Source organism: Sorex araneus, chromosome 5 (genome assembly GCF_027595985.1).
Source record: "Sorex araneus isolate mSorAra2 chromosome 5, mSorAra2.pri, whole genome shotgun sequence".
NCBI lineage: Eukaryota > Metazoa > Chordata > Mammalia > Eulipotyphla > Soricidae > Sorex > Sorex araneus.
Window position 1 is genome coordinate 20,071,989 of NC_073306.1, and position 20,710 is coordinate 20,092,698.

Below are 20,710 nucleotides of genomic sequence, written 5' to 3' on the forward strand. Positions count from 1 at the left end.
AACAACAAGTTTCATAATGGAGATGTTACTGCTGCCCGCTTGAGCAAACCAATGAACAACGGGATAACAGTGCTATAAGGAAATTAAAGATAGGAGAATTTAATTCAGTTCACAATCAGGTAACTTCTCTCTGATAAAGTCATACTTAGTCTATTTGAATTAAGAATAAGAGTTGGTCTAATAAAGAAAGAAGACTGTTCCAGGCGGAAGGGACAGAAGGGCAAAGAAAGGCTTTGCAATGGGAAGAAATTTGTAGGTCTTCCTTGCTATAAGGCCAGTACCAAACTACATATTTAGTAACCAGTAGGATACCTGGGATATAATATATTCTTAATAAATATTAAAGATTGAATGAAGGAATGATCTAAGTATAAAAGTGATTGGCTAATTATAAGACACCCAAGAATCTAACTCCAACGTGGCTTCTTTTCACTGTTTCATTTTTAACTAAATTACTGAATGAAGTGGTTAGCATGGTCACCCCTATTCTTGGAGACAATCTGGGAATAAATGGAAGACATACATCTATGTTTGCAGAGGTTTGTAAAGGTACTGGCTGATTACAATATTACTTCTTATTTACATTCTTCTACGCTGAATCAATCTTCCTGAGACTCAGATTAAAATATAGGGTCTCACCAAGAGTTGTAGAGATAAGGACCAGGAGGTCTGCCCCACAGCTTGAAAACTGGCCTCACAAGCTGGGGGAAAACGCAGCTGAGATAGAGAAGGGAACACCAAGTAGAGGATGTTGGGAGGACACATTCGGGTTGAAAGATGCATGCCGAAAGTAGACCATAGACTGAACATGAAGGCCACTCACTACCTCCATTGAAAACTACAACACCCCAAAGGAGAGAGATCAAAAGGGAATGCCCTGCCACAGAGGCAGGATGGGTGGGGGATGGGGTGGGGGTGGTGGGAGGGATACTGGGAACATCGGTGGAGAAGAATGGGCACTGGTGGAGGATGGGTAAACGATCACTGTGTGACTGAAATGCAAACACGAAAGTTCATACGTTTGTAACTGTACCTCATACATAAATTTTTTTCACTAATAAATTTTTTTAAAAAAGGTCTCAGAGCTGAAAGGGCCTTAGAGATCAAGCTCCCTTAACTTAGTGCTATAAGCTGCAACCGACAAAAGGAACCTATTGTCTCCTCTGTGGTTGCGTAGCTGGTTATGTGAAAATAGTGGACCAGGAATATAGAGGTAAGGGAAAGTTTTCTAAGGCTGAACAAAAGTCCCCAAATTCTGAAAAGGTGGAGGAAGAACTCTAATGGGGAGTGTAGTAGAGGAAGGATATTGGTGAATGAGGGAAAATAGTTCTGTCTTTGGGCCTTAAAAATGACCTTCAAAATCAGCTGTCATTTCAGATATGATCTTTCTGCCTCTGAGAAATAACAAAAAAACCATATGAATGCAGTTGTCTTCAGAGAACGGGAAAGATTTTATGTTGGGATGTTCATAAAAGTATTTGGTTTTTTTTCTTCAGGGCCCAAGGGACCAGCTAGTCACTTAGAAGAGCGACTTTTATTGTCTACAGTAGATTTTGTTCCCTATAGAGGGTGTCATTCCTTTCCAGGACTCTTCCCTAGGTCCGTGCTCACACAAGGTTTCTCCTGTGGTTTCTCATAGAAATGTCATTTTTGTTTGGGTTACAATCACACACAATAATGACATTTCTTTTTTTTTCTTTTTTTGTTTTTAGGGTCACACCGGCGATGCACAAGGGTTACTCCTGGCTCATGCACTCAGGAATTACTCCTGGCGGTGCTTGTGGGACCATATGAGATGCTGGAAATCGAACCTGAGTCAGCCACGTGCAAGGCAAACGCCCTCCCCGCTGTGCTATCACTCCAGCCCCAAGAATGACATTTCTATGAAAAAGCTTGTAGCTATCTCATGGTGTTTCAATGAAATAAAAAAAAAGAAAATAAGAAATATCACTCTTTAGAGATTACCTTGAGGGTTATACAATATATTTAGAAAAGGGTACAATGTGTTATCAATGGTCTTTTTTGGGGCACGGGGGGCTACATGCCTCTTCAATTCTAATCCTTTTTGTTGAAAAGTCTAGCTTTTCCAAGGGGTCTATGGTTGGAAGCCTGCTTCAGGTGCTTGGGGAGAAGGAACTTGGGATAGAGAAGGGACCACTATGACAAAGATAGTTGGAAATGATCACTTTGGATAAGAACTCCGTGCTGAAAGTAGGTAAAGGAACAAACATGAAAACCTCTCAGTATCTGTATTGCAGACTATAATGCCCTGAAAGGGGGGGAGAAGAGAGGGAGAGAGAGAGAGAGAGAGAGAGAGAGAGAGAGAGAGAGAGAGAGAGAGAGAGAGAGAGAGAAAGAGAGAGAGAGAAGGAAAGTGTCTTCCATAGAGACAGGTTGTGGCGAGAGAGAGAGAAAGAGAGAGAGAGAAGGAAAGTGTCTTCCATAGAGACAGGTTGTGGCGAGGGTAGCGGGAGGGAGACTGGAGACATTGGTGGTGGGAAATGTGTACTGGTGGAGGTATTAGTGTTGAGACATTGTTTGACTGAAATCCAATCATGAACAGACTTTGAACAGACTTGTAATTGTGTATCTCATGGTGATTCAATTAAAAAACAAAGGTGTGTGAAGCAAAATAGTTTTATTGAGCGAAACTTGTTTAGAAAGATGTGAAAGGGAAGAGAGGAAGTGCATATTCAGAGAGAGCATGGGCCTCTCTAGAGTGGAAAACCAAGTGAGCAAAGATACACAAAGACATAGCAAACAGCACATGTGTTCAAGGGAGAACATGGCTTGAAGAGCAAGCCAAGTCTAGCTTTATCGATTGACTATCAATTGGTGTTTTTTAAATCGTTATTTATAGCCATATCTCTATATATCTTTGAACTCTATTCTACTTTCCCCCCTTTTATTGGTGATGTTAGAAATTGAACCCAGTGCTTCATACATGGAAAGCAATCTTCTACTACTAAGCCATATCCCTGGCCTCTGTACTCTGCTCTGTAGAATTGATTGTTGTGTTTCTCTTTGTGTGAATATCATTTTTTGACTTATGTAAATTTATTTGTTTTATGTTTATGTTTTGGGACTGCACAAGTCTGTGCTCAGGACTTACTACCTGGCTTTTATGCTGAGGACTGCATTTCTTTTGCTTTGCAAAGGCTCTTTAATTCAATGTAGTCCCATTGGTTTATTTTTGATTTATTTTTGATTCTGTTGCCTTTGCCAGTAGTATCATATCACTGAAGTAGACTTCGAGTCCAAATCTTGAAGAATTCACTTTGTAGCTTCCAGTCAGATCTCAAGATCCACTTTGAGGGGCTGGAGCAATAGCACAGTGGGTTGGGCGTTTGCCTTGCACGCGGCCGATCCGAGTTCGATTCCCAGCATCCCATATGGTCCCCTGAGCACTGCCAGGGGTAACTCCTGAGTGCAGAGCCAGGAGGAACCCTTGAGCATCGCCGGGTGTGACCCAAAAAGCAAAAAAAAAAAAGATCCACTTTGAGGTGACTTTTATGTAAGGTGTGAGATATGGATACAAACTTACTTTTTTTTACACGTGGTTATCTAGTTTTCACAGCACCATTTGTTGAAAAGACTATATGTACTCCATTTCATGTTCTCAGCCCCTTTATAAAAAATTAGTTCCTATAAAAATATAGGATCTTGTCCTTGAATATTTAATTCTGACCTATTGATCAGAGCACTGTAGCACTGTTGTCCCGTTGTTCATCAATTTGCTCAAGCGGATACCAGTAACGTCTCCATTGTGAGACTTGTTGTTACTGTTTTTGGCATATCGAATACACTATGGGTAGCTTGCCAATCTTTGCTGTGTAGGCGGGATACTCTTAGTAGCTTGCAGGGCTCTCCAAGAGGGATGGAGGAATCGAATTTGAGTCAGCCACGTGCAAGGCAAACGCCCTACCTGCTGTGCTATCTCGACATCTTTATTCCACTACCATGCAGTTTTGATCACCATAGCTTAACAGTACAGTTCCAAATAATGAAATAAGATTTCTCCCAATTTCTTATTTTCAGTATGGCTTGGAATATTTTTGTTCTCTTTTGATTCTCCACAAACTTTTTTATTGACTTTCCCAAGTCCTTGAAGAATGATGTCTGAATTTGGATGGGAATTGCATTGAATCTATATAATAACTTAGGTATGATAGTTATCTATACTGTATGTGTATATATATAATACATACGTATTTGTCATATATGTGTACATAAACATTTGTTTTGGGGTCATATCTAGTGGTACTCAGGACTTACTCCTGACTCCACACTCAGGGATCTTATTCCTGTTGGGACTTGGGACCATATGGATGTCAGAGATTGAACATGCAAGGTAAGATTGACTGGGTCAGCCACATGCAAGGCAAGTATCCTACTTGCTGTACTATCCCTCAACAATATTGATTCTTCCAACCTAAGATTATGGGATATTTTTCCATTTCCTAAAGTCTTCTTCCATCTCTTACATGTCTTAAAGTTTGTGTTATAGATCTCCCACATTTTTGTTAAGTAATTAATCCTTGATACTTGATATTTCTGGATAATGTTTTAAATGAGATTGACTCCTTGATAACTATCTCCTCTGATCCGTTCTTTGTATATAAGAATGCGACCTACTTTTGCATATTAAGTTTGTAGATTGCTATTTTGCTGTATTGGTTTACTGTTTCTAGATTTTTTAATAGATTCTTTACGGTCTTCTGTGTGTATATTATCATGTCATCTGCAAATAGTGATAATTTGACTTCTTTTTTCAATTTGGTTCACTTTGATTTTTTTTCCCCATTTCTATAGCCAGGACTTGTACTACTATATTGAATCAAAGTGGAGACAGTGGACATACTTGCTTGATACCTCATCTCACAGGGAATAATTTCAGTTTTTCATCATTAAGAATGATACTGGCCATGGGCTTGTTATAGATGGATATTACTATCTTGAGGAAGTTTCCTTCTACTCCAATTTTGTTGAGATTTTTTTGTCATGAGGTTCAGAGTCCTGCCTTGTCAATTAGACCCAAGTCCCTGGTTACCCACCACCAGAGAGCTGTTTCCTGAGTGACACTGGAATGATCCACAGAACTGAATTAGCAATCGATGAAGTTGTAAAAAATAGATTCTTGATGTTTTGAAGGAAATTTATTGTATGACTAATGAAATAGGGAGGCAAACTGATACATTTTATCAAAACCAACAACAACAACAGCAAAACCAAAAATCTCTTAGGGTCCAGATAAGGAATAAAGATGTCCAGATCAGTTTAGAGTTTAGGATCTCATATTGCTAGTCCAGTGTTACTGCTGTTGCCAGGGTTCTAATTCTTTCCATTTAGAAATGTGCTCGCCTTTTAAAGACTCCCTTGGATCCTAAAGTAACCTCTGAGGTTGAGTTTCCCGATGCCTCTGAAATACTGAGCTGCATTTAATAACGCAGCTAATAGCTCAAGTTCTAGAAACTCCCCGAAGGGAAATAGAAACTGAAAATCCTTAGTAAGGTTTCAACCCGGGCTATAATTTTAATTCCTATTGTTACTGAGTCTTTGGGAAAATAAACTTGAAAAATCTGAAGTGGTGGGTTAAAATGGAGAAAAGACTTGCAATCTGCCTAGGGTTAAGGGCTTAAAAAAATCCCCAAGCATAACAACTGCTTTTTGTGTAAGTCAAGTAGGTGTTGACTGATTCTATCAATTTGTAAGTCCAAACAACTTCCAGATGGTTCTCATAATAGTAAATGTATCTTATATTTGATTAGTGCCTTTCAGTGTACAAAGCAGCTCCACATCTGTGTCTTGATTGCAACCCTCTGATAGAGCTTGCGAGGAAGTAAGTGAGGGCTACAGTTCCATTTTTTAGGCAATAACACTGAGTCTCCGGAAAGGGAAATGACTTTTAAAAGCTAACATTAGAGTTGCAGAGCCAAGCTTTAAGGTAAATATGATTCCATGGTTGGTGATCTTTCTACATCCTGCCTTTACTCTGTTCCATGGAGTTCCCTTAAGGACACCCTCCTCTTGATTACATCTGAGTAACAGCAGTAAAGGACCAACTGCCATGTGACAGGTGAAGGAGACAGGGACACAAAAAGAAAGAGCACACAGTCTGGCAGAGTGGTAGAAACAGGTGAACACAACACAACACAACACAACACTAAGTCCTGCTAGTACCAGCGCCAGAACAAAGATACATACAGTTAGACTGTGTCTAATTGTATTCTGAAAGTCTCAACTTTTTGTTTTTTTGTTTGTTTGTTTTATTTTTGACCCATGCCTGGAAGTGCCCCAAGCTTACCCCTGGCTTTGTGCTCAAGGGTCAATCTTGATGGGGCTGGGGGACCATATGGGGTGATGGTGATTGAACCTGAGTCAGCTGCGTGTAAGGCAAGCACCCTACCTGCTATCTTATCTCTTTGGCTTCGACTTAGTAGGTCTGTGCTGCTATTATTCTCACTTAATATCCTTCTGTAGAGATTAGGGACTGGCACAAAGGAAAGATACCTCCCTTCTTCTGAGAGACATTTTACATGGACAAGAATTTGGGTTTGTCAGGAGACACGGCTGTGTGAGAGTTGGTATCAGGAATGGTAGACTCAGGAAATAAGGAATGGCTCAATATACTGATGTTTCACATCAAAGGGCTCTCATATGTGTGTATATGCACACTTTCTCTCACTCTCTCTAGCTCTCTCTCTCTCTCACACACACACACACAGAGAGAGAGAGAGAGAGAGAGAGAGAGAGAGAGAGAGAGAGAGAGAGAGAGAGAACGGGTAATTGCAACTCAAATGCTTATGTAACATAATAGTTGAACTTGACGCTAATCGCTGCTCTCCGTCCAGGGAGGCATCGCAGCTCTCAGCCAGGAGAGCAGGACTAAGCTGCATATCGTGGTCATGAGTCTGACTCTGGGTCCTTCTGCCAGCTCTCATTTGTGATGTTTACTGCCCAGTTTCAATCTCGTTCTCCCCTGATGGGCCACTTCTTGGTATCAGGGCTAATTATCATCATTATGGAGAATTTTAATTAGCATAATTACCGTCAACATACATTTTTATGAATAGTCATTAAGAGTAATTTCTAAGATTCATTACTCTAGCTGGAATTTAATTATTTAATTAATACAACAATTAATAATAACTTATATTTATATGGGGCTTGATAGTTTGCAAAGTGGTTTCAAATATAAAATCCCATTTGATCCTCCCCGAAACTCCAGGAGGTAGGCAGCATGTAGGTGATTAACTCCCGTTTTATAGACGGGTGAGGAGGCTTAGCTGAGAGAGGTGCGGGGCACACCTCCAGTCTCCTGTCCCCCGGGGCTGGTTCTCATTCTTCCCTCATGGCTCCCGCAGCAATTACTCCAAGTTTCACCACAAGGTGATAGTTGATCCAAATACTAGGGGGCGCCTAGTCAAGGGGAGATTTCTTGCAAAGATGATGAAAGGTACGTTGAGAACTGGGAGAGCTGCCAGTCTTTCAGAACGGCCTCGTGGCAGAGCGGGAAGTAGGGGGAATCCGTGGACCTGGGCGTGGTCCTTAATCCCATTACCTAGGTGCTGAGCTGTGTGGTCCTCAGCTCAGACCTTAACTTCTTGAATCTCTGAATAATAAAGGGAAATAAATCGGAGGAAGTTCTCATAATGTATGTAAAAGTGTTATGGAGAGTCAGACAGGCATGCAGAAAGTCCCCTGTAAAAGTGGCCTTGGCAATTGTGGTCACAGGATGGAGTAGGGAGCCTGCCGTGGTGGCACGGCCCAGTGACCCTGCAATGATGCTAGAAGATGCAGACGACAGGGAACCCCAGTGAATGAGCTGAACTCTGGCTAATTTGGGGCCACAGGAAAGTTATCGGGGGATGATTGTATTTACTGTTAAGTGCAATCTGGATATCCCTCTTTGCAACCATGCACCCCCCCTCCTGATATTTTACTGTGTGCCACAGACAAGGGAAGTCATCTGGTGTTTGTTCTTCTCCTGACTCCCTTCACTCAACATGATAATATTCACTCAATCCAAGTTGCAGCAAATTGCATGAGTTCACTCTTCCTGATAGCTGTGTAGATCGGAAGGCATGTGGGAACCTGGGGATATAGGTAGAGGGAAGTCAGCACTGGTGGGACCAATGCTGGAATATTGTACTCCTGAAACTCAGCTTTGAAGAACGATGTAAATCATGGTGCTTTAATACTTAATGTTAAAAAAAATAGACTGTTAGAGGTGAGAAGCTCACACTCCAAATCCTAAGGGGGGTAGTGGCTCTTTGTCTGATGCTGGGTAGAAAGTTCTCCAAGGATGCCAGCCCCTGATAGAGCAGGAGACTCCCTGTGAACCAACACTGCATGGAGAGCACTGGCAAGGGAGCCCCAAGGAGAAGCCACTTGATGGTATGGTCTGCATGTTTTGGGTTTTTATGGAGATTGGCCTTCTAGGTTGGCACAGGTCCAGCCAGCTTGACTTGTGCCCCTATTTTGGGATGTGCAGCCCTCAGTCAGGATGGCACTCGGTGTGAGGTTTCTGGGAGACTTGAACTTTGATCCTAGGGCTAAGGCTGGGCCTTCACCTGTTCCATCTGCTACTGCACCCTCTGATCTGTCTGTGCCCTGAAGGCCTCAGACCCTGTCCACTCTATAAGAAAGTCCAATGCAGGTTGTTTGGTTGGTGCTGGGCCCTTCTGAAGATCACTCAGGCTCCAGGTTGGGTGACTGTAAGTAGAAGAGGAGAAGACGGGCTAGGAGTGTGCTAGGGAGGCCCCTCGCTTAGCCAGAGTGAGAGTGCATGTGAGTGTGTGTGTGGGGGGGAGGCGGGGGGGGGGGTGCTCAGGGTTGGAGGAGCAGGGAGAATGCCTCATTTATTAGTTGGGGAAAATCTGAAGCTGATGGGGCCCAAGTAGAATGCGGGCTGATACAGACTTTTATCAACAGTTAGACTCCCTTCATCGTTTCTAAGAATAGAGACTCATCCATGGAATCCATGGAGTCCTAATTCCTGAAAGGACTGCCATCTGAGATCGTGAAGCAGGGCAGGACGTGTTGACCAAATGAAAACAAAATTGCATTCTTTGTTAATCAGTACTTCACAGCATGAGAAAGTTCAGCAGAAACCAATTATGATTCAGTATCACTGAACCGGGTGAAATGAAAAATAAGCAGAAGCCAGGTGGTGTCAGCTCAGAATGAGTCCAGAGGAACAATGTTTATGTCTTTTTTTTTTTTTTAATAACTGCTCCCCTCTTCCAAAGGAAAAAAAAAACCCACTCAAGAGGGACCCACTGTTTCACTCAGGGAAAATGAACTCCAATCCTCTCCCCTCAATTTAATTTTGTCAATATGAAACTGGAATAATAATAGGGCCTAGCACATTTGGAATGGCCTAGTGTCTCTTCAGAAACACAGTTTCATTTCAAAAAACAGTATTGCTCTAAATAGAAAAGGCTTGGGGCCAGGGAGATAGTACAGCCGGTAGGACACTTGCTTTGCAACTGGCCACCCCAGGTTCAATCCCTGCCATCTCATATGGTCTGCCAAGCCCCTGCCAAGGTAATCTCTGAGTGCAGAGCCAGGAGTGAGCCCTGAGCACAGCCAGATATGTCTCAAAAAACAAAAACAAAAAGACGAAATACAAAGAACTTCAAAGTCCTGATGTGCTGGACTATTGAGAACTAAATTTGTACTGACCATATACTAATCATGAAATGATAAGCCTTGTCCTGATTGGTAAGGAGCTCTTATCTTTGCACTTCCCTTTCCCTTTCAATCGCAATCTTATGAATGTAAAACCAGAGAAACAGGAATGACTATTCTCGTTTGGCACACAGCACAATGTAGGCCTCGAGAGATTAGGGCTCTCATTCAAGGCCACATAGGCTGATAGTGGCAGAGGTAGATTCCAAGGCTCCTCTTGTGTTATAACTATCCCTGCTCAACTTTCCCAAAAGGGCGAAGTAGAAGGCACACAGGTTGGCCACAGGCAGTAGTTACGTAGGGAGTTCAATGCATGGGCCAGGTAGTCCAGGCTTCTAAACCTCCCCTTAGTGCTAAAATCTCCCCTTAGTCCTAAAATCTCTGGATTTTAGGAAAATTAGTAGGCTACTCTGAGCTCTAGTTTCCTCATATGTAATCGAAGAACACTATTTCTTTTTTTTAATTTATTTTTTTAATAAGTGAAACACCGTGAGGGTACAGTTACAGATTTATACGTTTTTGTGCTCATGTTTCCCTCATACAAAGTTTGAGAACCCATCCCTTCACCAGTGCCCATTCTCCACCACAAATAAACCCAGCATCCCTCCAACCCTCCCCAATCCCATCTCCCCCCCCTGCCCCACCCTGTCACTGTGGCAGGGTGTTCCCTTTTGTTCTCTCTCTCTAATTAGGTGTTGTGGTTTGCAATAGGGGTGTTGAATGGCCATTGTGTTCAGTCTCTAGTCTACATTCAGCACGCATCACCCTTTCCCGTGTGGCCTCCAACCACATTTACTTGGTGTTCCATTCTCAATCTGAGTTGCCCTCTCCCCAGAATGTGAGGCCAGCTTCCAAGCCATGGAGTCAACCTCCTGGTACTTATTTCTACTATTCTTGGGTGTTAGTCTCCTACTCTGTTATTCTGTATTCCACAGATGAGTGCAATCTTTCTATGTCTGTCTCTCTCTTTCTGACTCATTTCACTTAGCATGATACTTTTCATGCTGATCCACTTATATGCAAAGTTCATAACCTCATTTTTTCTAACAGCTGCATAGTATTCCATTGTATAGATGTACCAAAGTTTCTTCAACCAGTCATCTGTTCTAGGGAGTTTGGGTTTTTCCAGATTCTGGCTATTGTAAACAGTGCTGCGATGAATATATAAGTGCAGATGTCATTTCGACTATACTTTTTTGCTTCTCTGGGATATATTCCCAGCAGTGTTATTGCTGGGTCAAATGGGAGCTCAATTTCTAATTTTTTGAGAATCGTCCATATTGTTTTCGAAAAGGGCTGAACCAGTCAGCATTCCCACCAGCAGTGTAGAAGGGTCCCTTTCTCCCCACATTCTCTCCAACAGTGGTTGCTTTTGTTCTTTTGGATGTGTTCTAGTCTCTATGGTGTGAGGTGGTATCTCACGGTTGTTTTGATCTGCATCTCCCTGATGATTAGTGATGTAGAACACTTTTTCATGTGCCTTTTGGCCATTCGTATCTCTTCCTTGGGAAAGTTTCTGTTCAATTCTTCACCCCATTTTCTGATGGGGTTGGAGAAGAACACTATTTCTTATGGTCATTGTATTAAGTGAGATAAAGAGATTAATGTATTTTCCCAATTCAAGAACTACAATATGTTGAACTATGTGCTAAATATTGGTATTAATGTAGAAGACTAAAAATACTGTTATAGTTTAGGTAATATAGTTACAATATTTTTAGTGTTGATGGTTTGATATATACAGTTACCACCACTAAAATGCTCAGGACCTGCCACCATTGTTTTTATGTTACTTCTGGTTGCTCTGTCATCCTTTCTCTCCCTCCTCTGTTTAGTAATATCTCTTTTGTAATCCAAGGCCAAGGGTTTAGTAGATATTCTTTCGAGTGACTTCTTGATTCACAAAGACTTTTAGAGAATGCCCCCAATACACAGGAATGGCCCCTCTGCCATATTTCTCTCTGTCCTTCTCGTTAATTGATTCAAGGCTGGGTACATGGCCCATTCTGGGCCAATGAGATATTTTTAAATTTATTCTAATAGCAAAAATTATTAATTTTTGTTTTAATTGCAGGAAACTTAATTTTTGGACATTCTGTGGGATGTCCCTTTGTATCTTTTCTTGAATTAAAAAGCTGACAGTGGTTTCTAATTATTTCTTCAATTTTGGTAAACCCACTATCTAAATGAGTGGAGTTCAGATGCTTGCTATCTACATGCACCTATTACAGTTTGAGTCTTTTATGAACATCTGACTCTTTGCTGACCTCTGTAGTAACTTCCTCCCACATAGTTGCAAACACAGTCATTGACTAGTGAACATAGTCAGTGACACAGTCATTGACCTATTGATGAAGTAATCTCTAAATTCTCTGAAAAAACATCTCAAGGACAAAAGGAACTTGCCTACCAAATTGTGGGCATGTATGATTGATCTTTTGTTATTGTTCTTGGGCCACATCTTGCTGTGCTCAGGGATTACTCTTGGCTCTGTTCTCAGGTATCTTGGCTGGGGACTTGAGCAACTATATGTGGTGCAGGCATTGAATTGGGGTTGGCTACATGCAAGGCAAGTACCCTACCAGATAGGCCCTGGATGTATTTTCAAAACAAAGGGGTTCTGTGGAACCAGGAAAATAATAATAGAAAAAAATTTCATTATTCTGGTTGACCACTAGATTGGTGGCTTTGGATATTGTTGGAAGAGAGGAGGCTTAAGGATCAAAAAGTCTTGGATAATAATCTTGATTGTCCACTTTACTCCAAATTATTTTAGGTAAGAAAGCAAACAAACTTTATCTTTCTATCCTTCCTTCCTTCCTTCCTACCTTCCTACCTTTCTTTCTTTCTTTCTTTCTTTCTTTCTTTCTTTCTTTCTTTCTTTCTTTCTTTCTTTCTTTCTTTCTTTCTTTCTTTCTTTGTTTCTTTCTTTCTTTCTCTCTTTCTCTCTTCCTTCCTTCCTTCCTTCCTTCCTTTCTCTTTCTCTTTCTCTCTTTCTTTCTTTCTCTCTTTCTTTCTTTCTCTCTTTCTTTCTTTCTTTCTTTCTTTCTTTCTTTCTTTCTTTCTTTCTTTCTTTCTTTCTTTCTTTCTTTCTTTCTTTCTTTCTTTCTCTTTCTTTCTTTCTCTCTGTCTTTTTTTCTTTCTCTCTCTTTCTTTCTTTCTTTCTTTCTTTCTTTCTTTCTTTCTTTCTTTCTTTCTTTCTTTCTTTCTTTCTTTCTTTCTTTTTTCTTTCTTTCTCTCTTTCTCTCTCTTTCTCTCTCTCTCTTTCTTTCTTTCTTTTTTTCTTTCTTTCTGAATTACCATGAGATATGCTATTTCAGAGTTGTTTATGAGTGAGTTTAAGTCATACAATATTCTAACACCCTTCACCCTTCTAACATCCCTTCACCAGTGTACTTATCCCACCAGGGTCCCCAGTTTCCTTCCTGCTCCCTCCTCCCTCAGCCTGCCTGAATGGAAGACACCTTTCTTCTTCTTTTTTCTTTTTATTTCTTTTAGGGACTGTGGTTTGCAATACTGTTAGTGAAAGTGCATATAACTGTACCTCTTTTCAGTACCCACTTCTTGTCCAGAGTAGTCATTTCCTATTATTGTTGTCATAGGGGGTCCTTTCTTGTCCTAAACCCCTATCTATCTCCCCACCTCTACCCTGCCCTTGTTGGAAAATGAAGAAAACTTTCTTGAGATACTCAGTTACTTTATCTATGCAGAGGCAAAGAAGAATGTTTGGGGAGGTGAGCATACCTGCAGTACTCAGAGTCTACTCCCAGTGGTGCTTGGGGGACCATGTGATACTAGGTGCCAGGGATCGAATCTGATCCTCCTACATGCAAACTGTGTGCTCAGTCCATTAAACCATCTCTCTGGCTCACAGAGAGAAATTTATTTTAATATATTTTTTAAAAATTCTACCACACCTAGCATTGCTCATGACTTACTTCTGACTCTTCTCTTAGAGATCACTCCTGGGCAGTACTCAAAGAACTAAATATGGTGCTTGTGATTTAACCTGTGTTAGATTTAGGTAAAATAAGTGCTTTAATCCCTGTATTAACTCTCTAGGCCGCAAAGAAGAACTTCATTTTACTTTATTTTGCTTTGGGGGCCACGCCTACCAGTGCTCAAAGTTTACTCCTGGTGGAGCTCAGGAAACCAAATGGGGTGCCAGGGATCGAACTCTGGAAGGCTCCATGCAAGAAAAGTGCTTTACCCACTGCACTATCACTCTGGCTCCACAAAGAATTTCAAATGAATAAAACTTTCTATGTAGAGGCTGGAGCGATAGTATAGTGGGTAGGGCATTTGCCTTGCATGTGGCCAACCCGGGTTCAATTCCCAGAATCCCATATGGTCCCCTAAGCACTAGAATAATTCCTGAGTGCAAAGTCAGGAGTAACACCTGTGCATTGCCAGGTGTGACCCAAAAAGCAAAAAACAAACAAACAAAAACACCCCACAAGAAACAAAAACAAAACAAACAAAATTGTGAAGGGATAGGTGTTTGAGCATTGTATAACTGAGACTTTAACCTGAAAGCTTTGTAACTTTCCACATGGTGAATTAATAAAAGAATTAAAAAACAAACAAACAAATAATAAAACCCTTTCTATGTATAAAGTGCTGTCTGCAGAGCACTTACTCAGCTGTGGCTTGTGGATAGTTCTTTTCCAAACACCATCAATTTGGCTTTGACAGGTGGATAACCTTCATTTAAAAATTCTGTTTTAATGGACTGGTGTAGCTTCCTCATAGGCAATACTATTTTTCCCTGTCATCCTCAATCAGGAACTTAGAAGGAAAGAGTTTTCACCGAACTATAACCACTTGGTTACTAGGAACTAAGGGTCCACATCACGGGCAAAAAGCTGAAATGAAATTCTTTATACCCTGAGTGTCCAAATAAAAGAAGAGCTGAATGATTACAGCTTCAAGAAACCTATAGACTATAAATATGAGTTGACAGGGGGATAAGGGCTCATGATGAATTTTTATTCTCCCTGCTAAAGGTGGATGTGGGGGCAATAGCCAGACCACCATCCCTGGATGATTTTTGTGCTTGGGCTAGTCTCAGCTCGTCTCAGTGCCAGAACCAGGCTCTTTGAATTCATGGGAAATGCTGAGGACTCCTAATCCCTAGATAAATCCACACAGGGGAGAGTTGCACCTCTCAAACTTGCTCCTGGCAGATGGTACCACACACATTATTTTTCTGTGCCTGTATTACTTTTTATTTCCTGCCCAGAACTCTGTCCTCAACTTACCACTTTACCTCTGGAAGGCAGAGTACTTAATTAATATCAGAATTACACTGACCTGGGTTTGAATATTGATTTTTTAAAATTTATTCTTTTATTGAATCACCATGTGGAAAGTTACAAAGCTTTCAGGTTTAATTCCCAGTTATACGATGCTCGAACACCCATCCCTTCACCAGTGCACATATTCCACCACCAAGAATCACAGTATAACTCCCCACACCCCCCCACCTCCCCAGTCCCCCACCCTGCCTGTGTAACTGATAAATTTCACTTTAGTTTCACTTTACTTTGATTACATTCAATATTTCAACAAAAAAAACCCTCACTATTATTATTCGGAGTTTGAATATTGATTCTTAACTACTTATTATACGGGAAAACATCTAACCACTTTAAGTTCTTTTTTTTTAACTATAAAAAGGCGGAGCTGGTAGGGCTGGAGAGATAGCTGGCATGCAGGTTGAAAAGGGACAGTTTCAATCCCTGGCACCAAAGGAGCAATCTTGGGGCAATGAGCTGGGAGCAGCTCCTGAATGCCACTGGGTAAGACTTCCCAACCTCCTCACTCCCACCAAAAGTGCTGATGGCACCCCTAGGAGACTGTAGTGAAGACAGAATGCAACAACACTTAGGAAGTGTTTAGCACACTGCACTGCTACATCCATAAAAATCAACATTTACTCATTCTTTGAGTCACACCCCAAACTCTGTCTCTTACTACCTAGCGACCTCAGAAACTCTTCTCTCCTCTCCCTACTGCTTCTTGTCTAGCTCTCTACCAAGCGCTGAGCACACGCCCTCCTGAGAATCACACTCTGCCACACGTGCCTTGTCAATCAGCCACCTCACTCTCGGACCCTTCTGCTACCAGCCACCTCACTCTCGGGCCCTTGCTCCTTCCTCTGCTTGTTCCTCCGCAGTTTCCCAACTATAAAATGAGTCCGTTGAATTCTTTGCTCTATCTTCTAACTGTTTGGAGCCTTTTTAAAGATCTCAACCAAATCACAAGGGGATGGCCGACATACGCCCCACAACCCTCACCCCTGTCCCTAAGTCACAAAAATATTGTTACTGCTCCACCAGTTTTATTTATACATGGCTGTGCCTAGATGAGCCATTTCTCAAAAGAGCTGCACAAAGTGAATTCTCCGTCGTCTTTGGGGGAAACAAACGGCCGATTGAAAGGGATTTCACGCCTGAATGCCCTCATTCTGCTTGTGCCTGGACAGCATGGCCGCTACCTTTCTGTACATTATCAAGGGGACTGGGATTTGTCACTTTCCCCAGCCCCTGGCCTCTCCCAGAGAACCTCCGGAGAAGGCCTCGGTGGTTACCCTAGAAACGTCTTCCTTCCTGGACACAGCCCTGGACGCTCAGGCAGCAGCAGCCCAAGAGGGGCCTTGTTTAAACAGGAAAGAGCAGACAGTTTAATGGGGAGCTTTGCAGCTCAGATTCCCGTGCCGTTTACAGTAGTCAGAGGAATAAAATTCATAATGAATGTTGCTTTATTTTACTTTTTTGTGTTTTTCTTCCCTTTACCCCCCTTTTGTTTGTCTTTATCACCCCCTCCCTAAATGCTCTGTAACTGATGGTAGGCAGAGAGAGTTTTTATTTTGCCTCAGTTGGGAAATAACACTGAGGAAAGTTGCATTCTAACCACCTTCCTTTCATTTAGTCTGTGTGACACTTCTATGACACATTTAATTATCATATTGGGAAAATTGAAGGTGAAGGAACTCAGGTGGCCAGCTTGGGGACACATTTTTTTTTTTGTAAGAAGTCAACATTTCCAGTGAAACAGAAAGGAAAAACTGTCTGGTTATTTATTTATCAACCATGAATTGAATTTTGAGGTGCCCATAGGAAAATAGCATTAGTGATTTGATCAGCAAACAAGTATAACATCTAGCGTGGAGGTACATTAATGAGTTACTGTCCAAGGAAATAGATAACCAAGTCAATTATTAAACTCTTCTAGAGAATTATGTCCTATTTGTCTTTGGGGACTTGAAACCTCCCAGTTTGTCAAGAAATACATACTGTATACTGGAAACTGATAATCTAGGCCATTTACTAGATACGCGCTGTATGTAGGGGGTTTATGTATGCTATTGCCATGTAATGCTGATATAAGCCCCTGGGTTAGATCACTTAGCAAAATAGAGATAGTAAGATAAAGGAATTTATTAAAAGTCAAACATAATTGTCTTTTACAACCAAGCTCGCTGCTTTGCTGGCACGGTACACTGTGTCTCCCCCAAGGAACGTATTAGGACGGAAGTGGAGATCTACCATGTCAAGGCAAATGCCTTTCTTTCCATCCCAGAGGCAGATAATTCAGGAAGGAGCTGGTCTAGGTTTTGAGAAGCATCGCTGCAGTACTGAAGAGGTTCTGAAGGCTGCAGGACCCAGGGGCCCTCTGGGTGGGGACTGAACTCTCACATTTGTCAGTGGGAAAGCAGCACCAAACTGCAAGGCACTGATCACCCTGGAATGTTCCTGGGCAAGAACAAACCACAGGGGGCAGCTGTAAATTGTGAGGACTGCCAAGAGCTAGGAGGGCAGGAAAATTTAAAATCCAGCAGAGAATATGATCAAGCCATGGGGAGATTTTGCTCACGGAATATATCATGGAATATATCTGAGGCTGTTACTATCCTCTACTGTGATTAAGCTGAGAAAGCAAGGAATTGTGTGTGTGTGTGTGTGTGTGTGTGTGTGTGTGTAAGAGAGAGAGTAATAGACAGGTGTGTAGGGAGAGGTAGGAAGAGGGAATGTGAGTGGTGGAGGAAAGGAGGGAAGGGAGGGAGGGCATGAGAAGAGCCAAGATTTAGGGTTGGAAAGGACCTCACTATATATTCCAAGTTTTGAAATCACCATACCCTACCCCCACCCCTATGACCATTTCAGCAAGTCTCCAAGCTTCCCCCTACTGTTCCAAATTCTGAGTGTCTTTTGCACAAGACTCTTCATGTGGCTGGGATGTCTCCTCCAATATTCCTTTCTAGACTTTAGTCACATGATAGATGCCTTTATCTCTTTCTGAATCATCTGTCTCTTTTGGAGCCATTTTTTCCCTATTTCTTTACTTTATTGTATTTTTCTCTTTTTTTTATTTCAGGGAGAATTTATTTGGAATCTAAGGGCTTTCTTTTCTTTTTCTTTTTTTAAAATTAAAAAATATTTTTTAATGAATCACCATGAGGTACAGTTACAGACTTACAAACTTCTGTGCTTACGTTTCAGTCATACAATGATCAAGTACCCATCCATCTACTAGTGCCCATTCTCCACCACCAATATTCCTAGTATCCCTTCTGCTACCCTCTGTGGCAGGCACATTTCCTTTTACTGTCTCTCCTTTTGGGTGTTATGGTTTGCAATACAGGTATTAAGTGGCTATCATGTTCAGTCTATAGTCTACTTTCAGCACGCATATCCCCTCTCAAGCAAGCCCTCCAAGCATCCTTTACTTGGTTGTCCCTTCTCTATCTCAGCTGCCCTTTCCCCCAGCATGTGAGGCTGGCTTCCAAGCTGTGGAACAATCCTCCTGGTCCTTATCTCTACTATCCTTGGGTGTTAGTCTCCCATTCTGTTACTTTATATTCCACAAATGAGTGCAGTCCTTCTATGTCTGTCCCTCTTTTTCTATCTCATTTCACTTAGCATGATACTCTCCATGTCGATCCACTTATATACAGATTTCATGACTTCATTATTTTCTTTTTTTTTGTTTGTTTGTTTTTTGCTTTTTGGGTCACACCCAGCGATGCTCAGGGGTTACTCCTGGCTTTGCACTCAGGAATTGCTCCTGGCAGTGCTCGGGGGACCATATGGGATGCCGGGGATCGAACCCGGGTCGGCCGTGTGCAAGGCAAACACCCTACCCGCTGTGCTATCGCTCCGGCCCCTTCATTATTTTCTAACAGCTGCATAGTATTCCACTGTGTAGATGTACCAGAATTTCTATGACCAGTCATCTGTTCTCGGGCACTCAGTTTTTTTTTTTTCCAGATTCTGGCTATTGTAAGCAGTATTGCAATAAACATACAAGTGCAGACATCATTTCTACTATACATTTTTGCATCTCTGGGATATATTCCCAGAAGTGTTATTGTTAGGTCAAATGGGAGCTCAATTTCTAATTTTTTAAATATCCATATTGTTTTCCAAAAGGGCTGAACTAGTTGGCATTCCCAGCAGCAGTGAAGGAGAGTCCCCTTTTCCCCACATCTGCGCCAACACTCGTTGTTTTTGTTCTTTTGGATGTGTGCCAATCACTTTGGTGTGAGATGATATCTCATTGTTGTTTTGACCTGCATCTCTCTGATGACTAGTGATGGAGAGCATCTTTCATGTGCCTTTTGGCCTGTATTTATCTCTGAGAGCAGAACTGAGTTGTGTTCTCTCTTTGTTCATATATGTAGGTTTAAATTTTCTTTTTTTTCTTTTTTGGGTCACACCCGGCGATGCACAGGGGTACTCCTGGCTCTGCACTCAGGAATGACCCCTGGTGGATGCTGGGAATCGAACCTAGATCGGCCGCGTGCATGGCAAACGCCCTACCCGCTGTGCTATCACTCCAGTCCCATAAGTTTAAATTTTCTTAATCTTAACTTATTTTATAAACTATTTATTAGGGTATACAACTTTATTAGCTATAATTATATACAAAGGAATCTGAAATGGTCCTTATATAATATTTATATAATAATGACCCTTCAGAAGATATTTGTTGTTGGTGATAAATTTTAGTTTTGTCACTGTGATTTACAATACTGTTAATCATAAAGTTTCATGCATATAATGTTCTAACACCACATCCTCCAGCAAGTGTCCACTTCCCTCCACCATCGTTCCAGTGTCCCCCCCAACTACCGCCACCTCTATCTCTGCTTCTTGGTTAGCTTGGTTCTGAAAATCAGCCCTCATTTTCTATAGCATTTGTCCATTTGTTATTCCCTTACTCTGTTACGAGAGTTATTCTGTATTATTCCACCTTCTGACTTCAGTCAGCACAGCTCTCCAGATCCACATACAAAACATCAAATTGCATGATTCCACCCTTTCTCACAGCCAAATAGTACGCCATTGCACATATACCATAGTTTCTTTATTCTGTATTCTGATCCCAGACACTTGAGTTGTTTCCAGATTTGCGCTAATATGAATAGAAGTGTGATGAACATAGGGGCTCAAAGTCATTTAAGAGGTTTTCTAGCCCATTGCCTCCAAATACCATGAAAGATGTGAAGAAATTTGGATTGTTGGGTCATTATGGAAGCTCAAATCTATTTATTTTTGAGAAAAGTCCATATCAAAACTTAATTTTTGGTGCGTTTCAGTGACATAGAATGTCATCACATATTAGCTGATAATTTGATATGTATATATATTGGGAAACAATTGTCACAGTACGCTTATTACTACCACACCTGGTTAGAGACTGAAAATTTATGTATCTTAAATCAGATCTGAGTATGAACTTCTGGAATAGAGACCAGAACTTGTATTTTCTTCATTTTTTCTTTGTAGACACTGTGATTTGCAATACTTGTAAGGTAAGATTTCATGACTGCAGTGTTTCAACACCACACCCTCTACTAGAGTGTCTGGTTCTCTTTATTATTCTCTCAGTTTCCCTTTGCAATCAATCCCCAGAGACCAGAACTTTTATGCTGTTCATACTTTCTGCATTCTCTTTTTTTTTTGCATTTTCTTCCATGTAAGAGTATTTGTAAATAAATATGAATCAATGA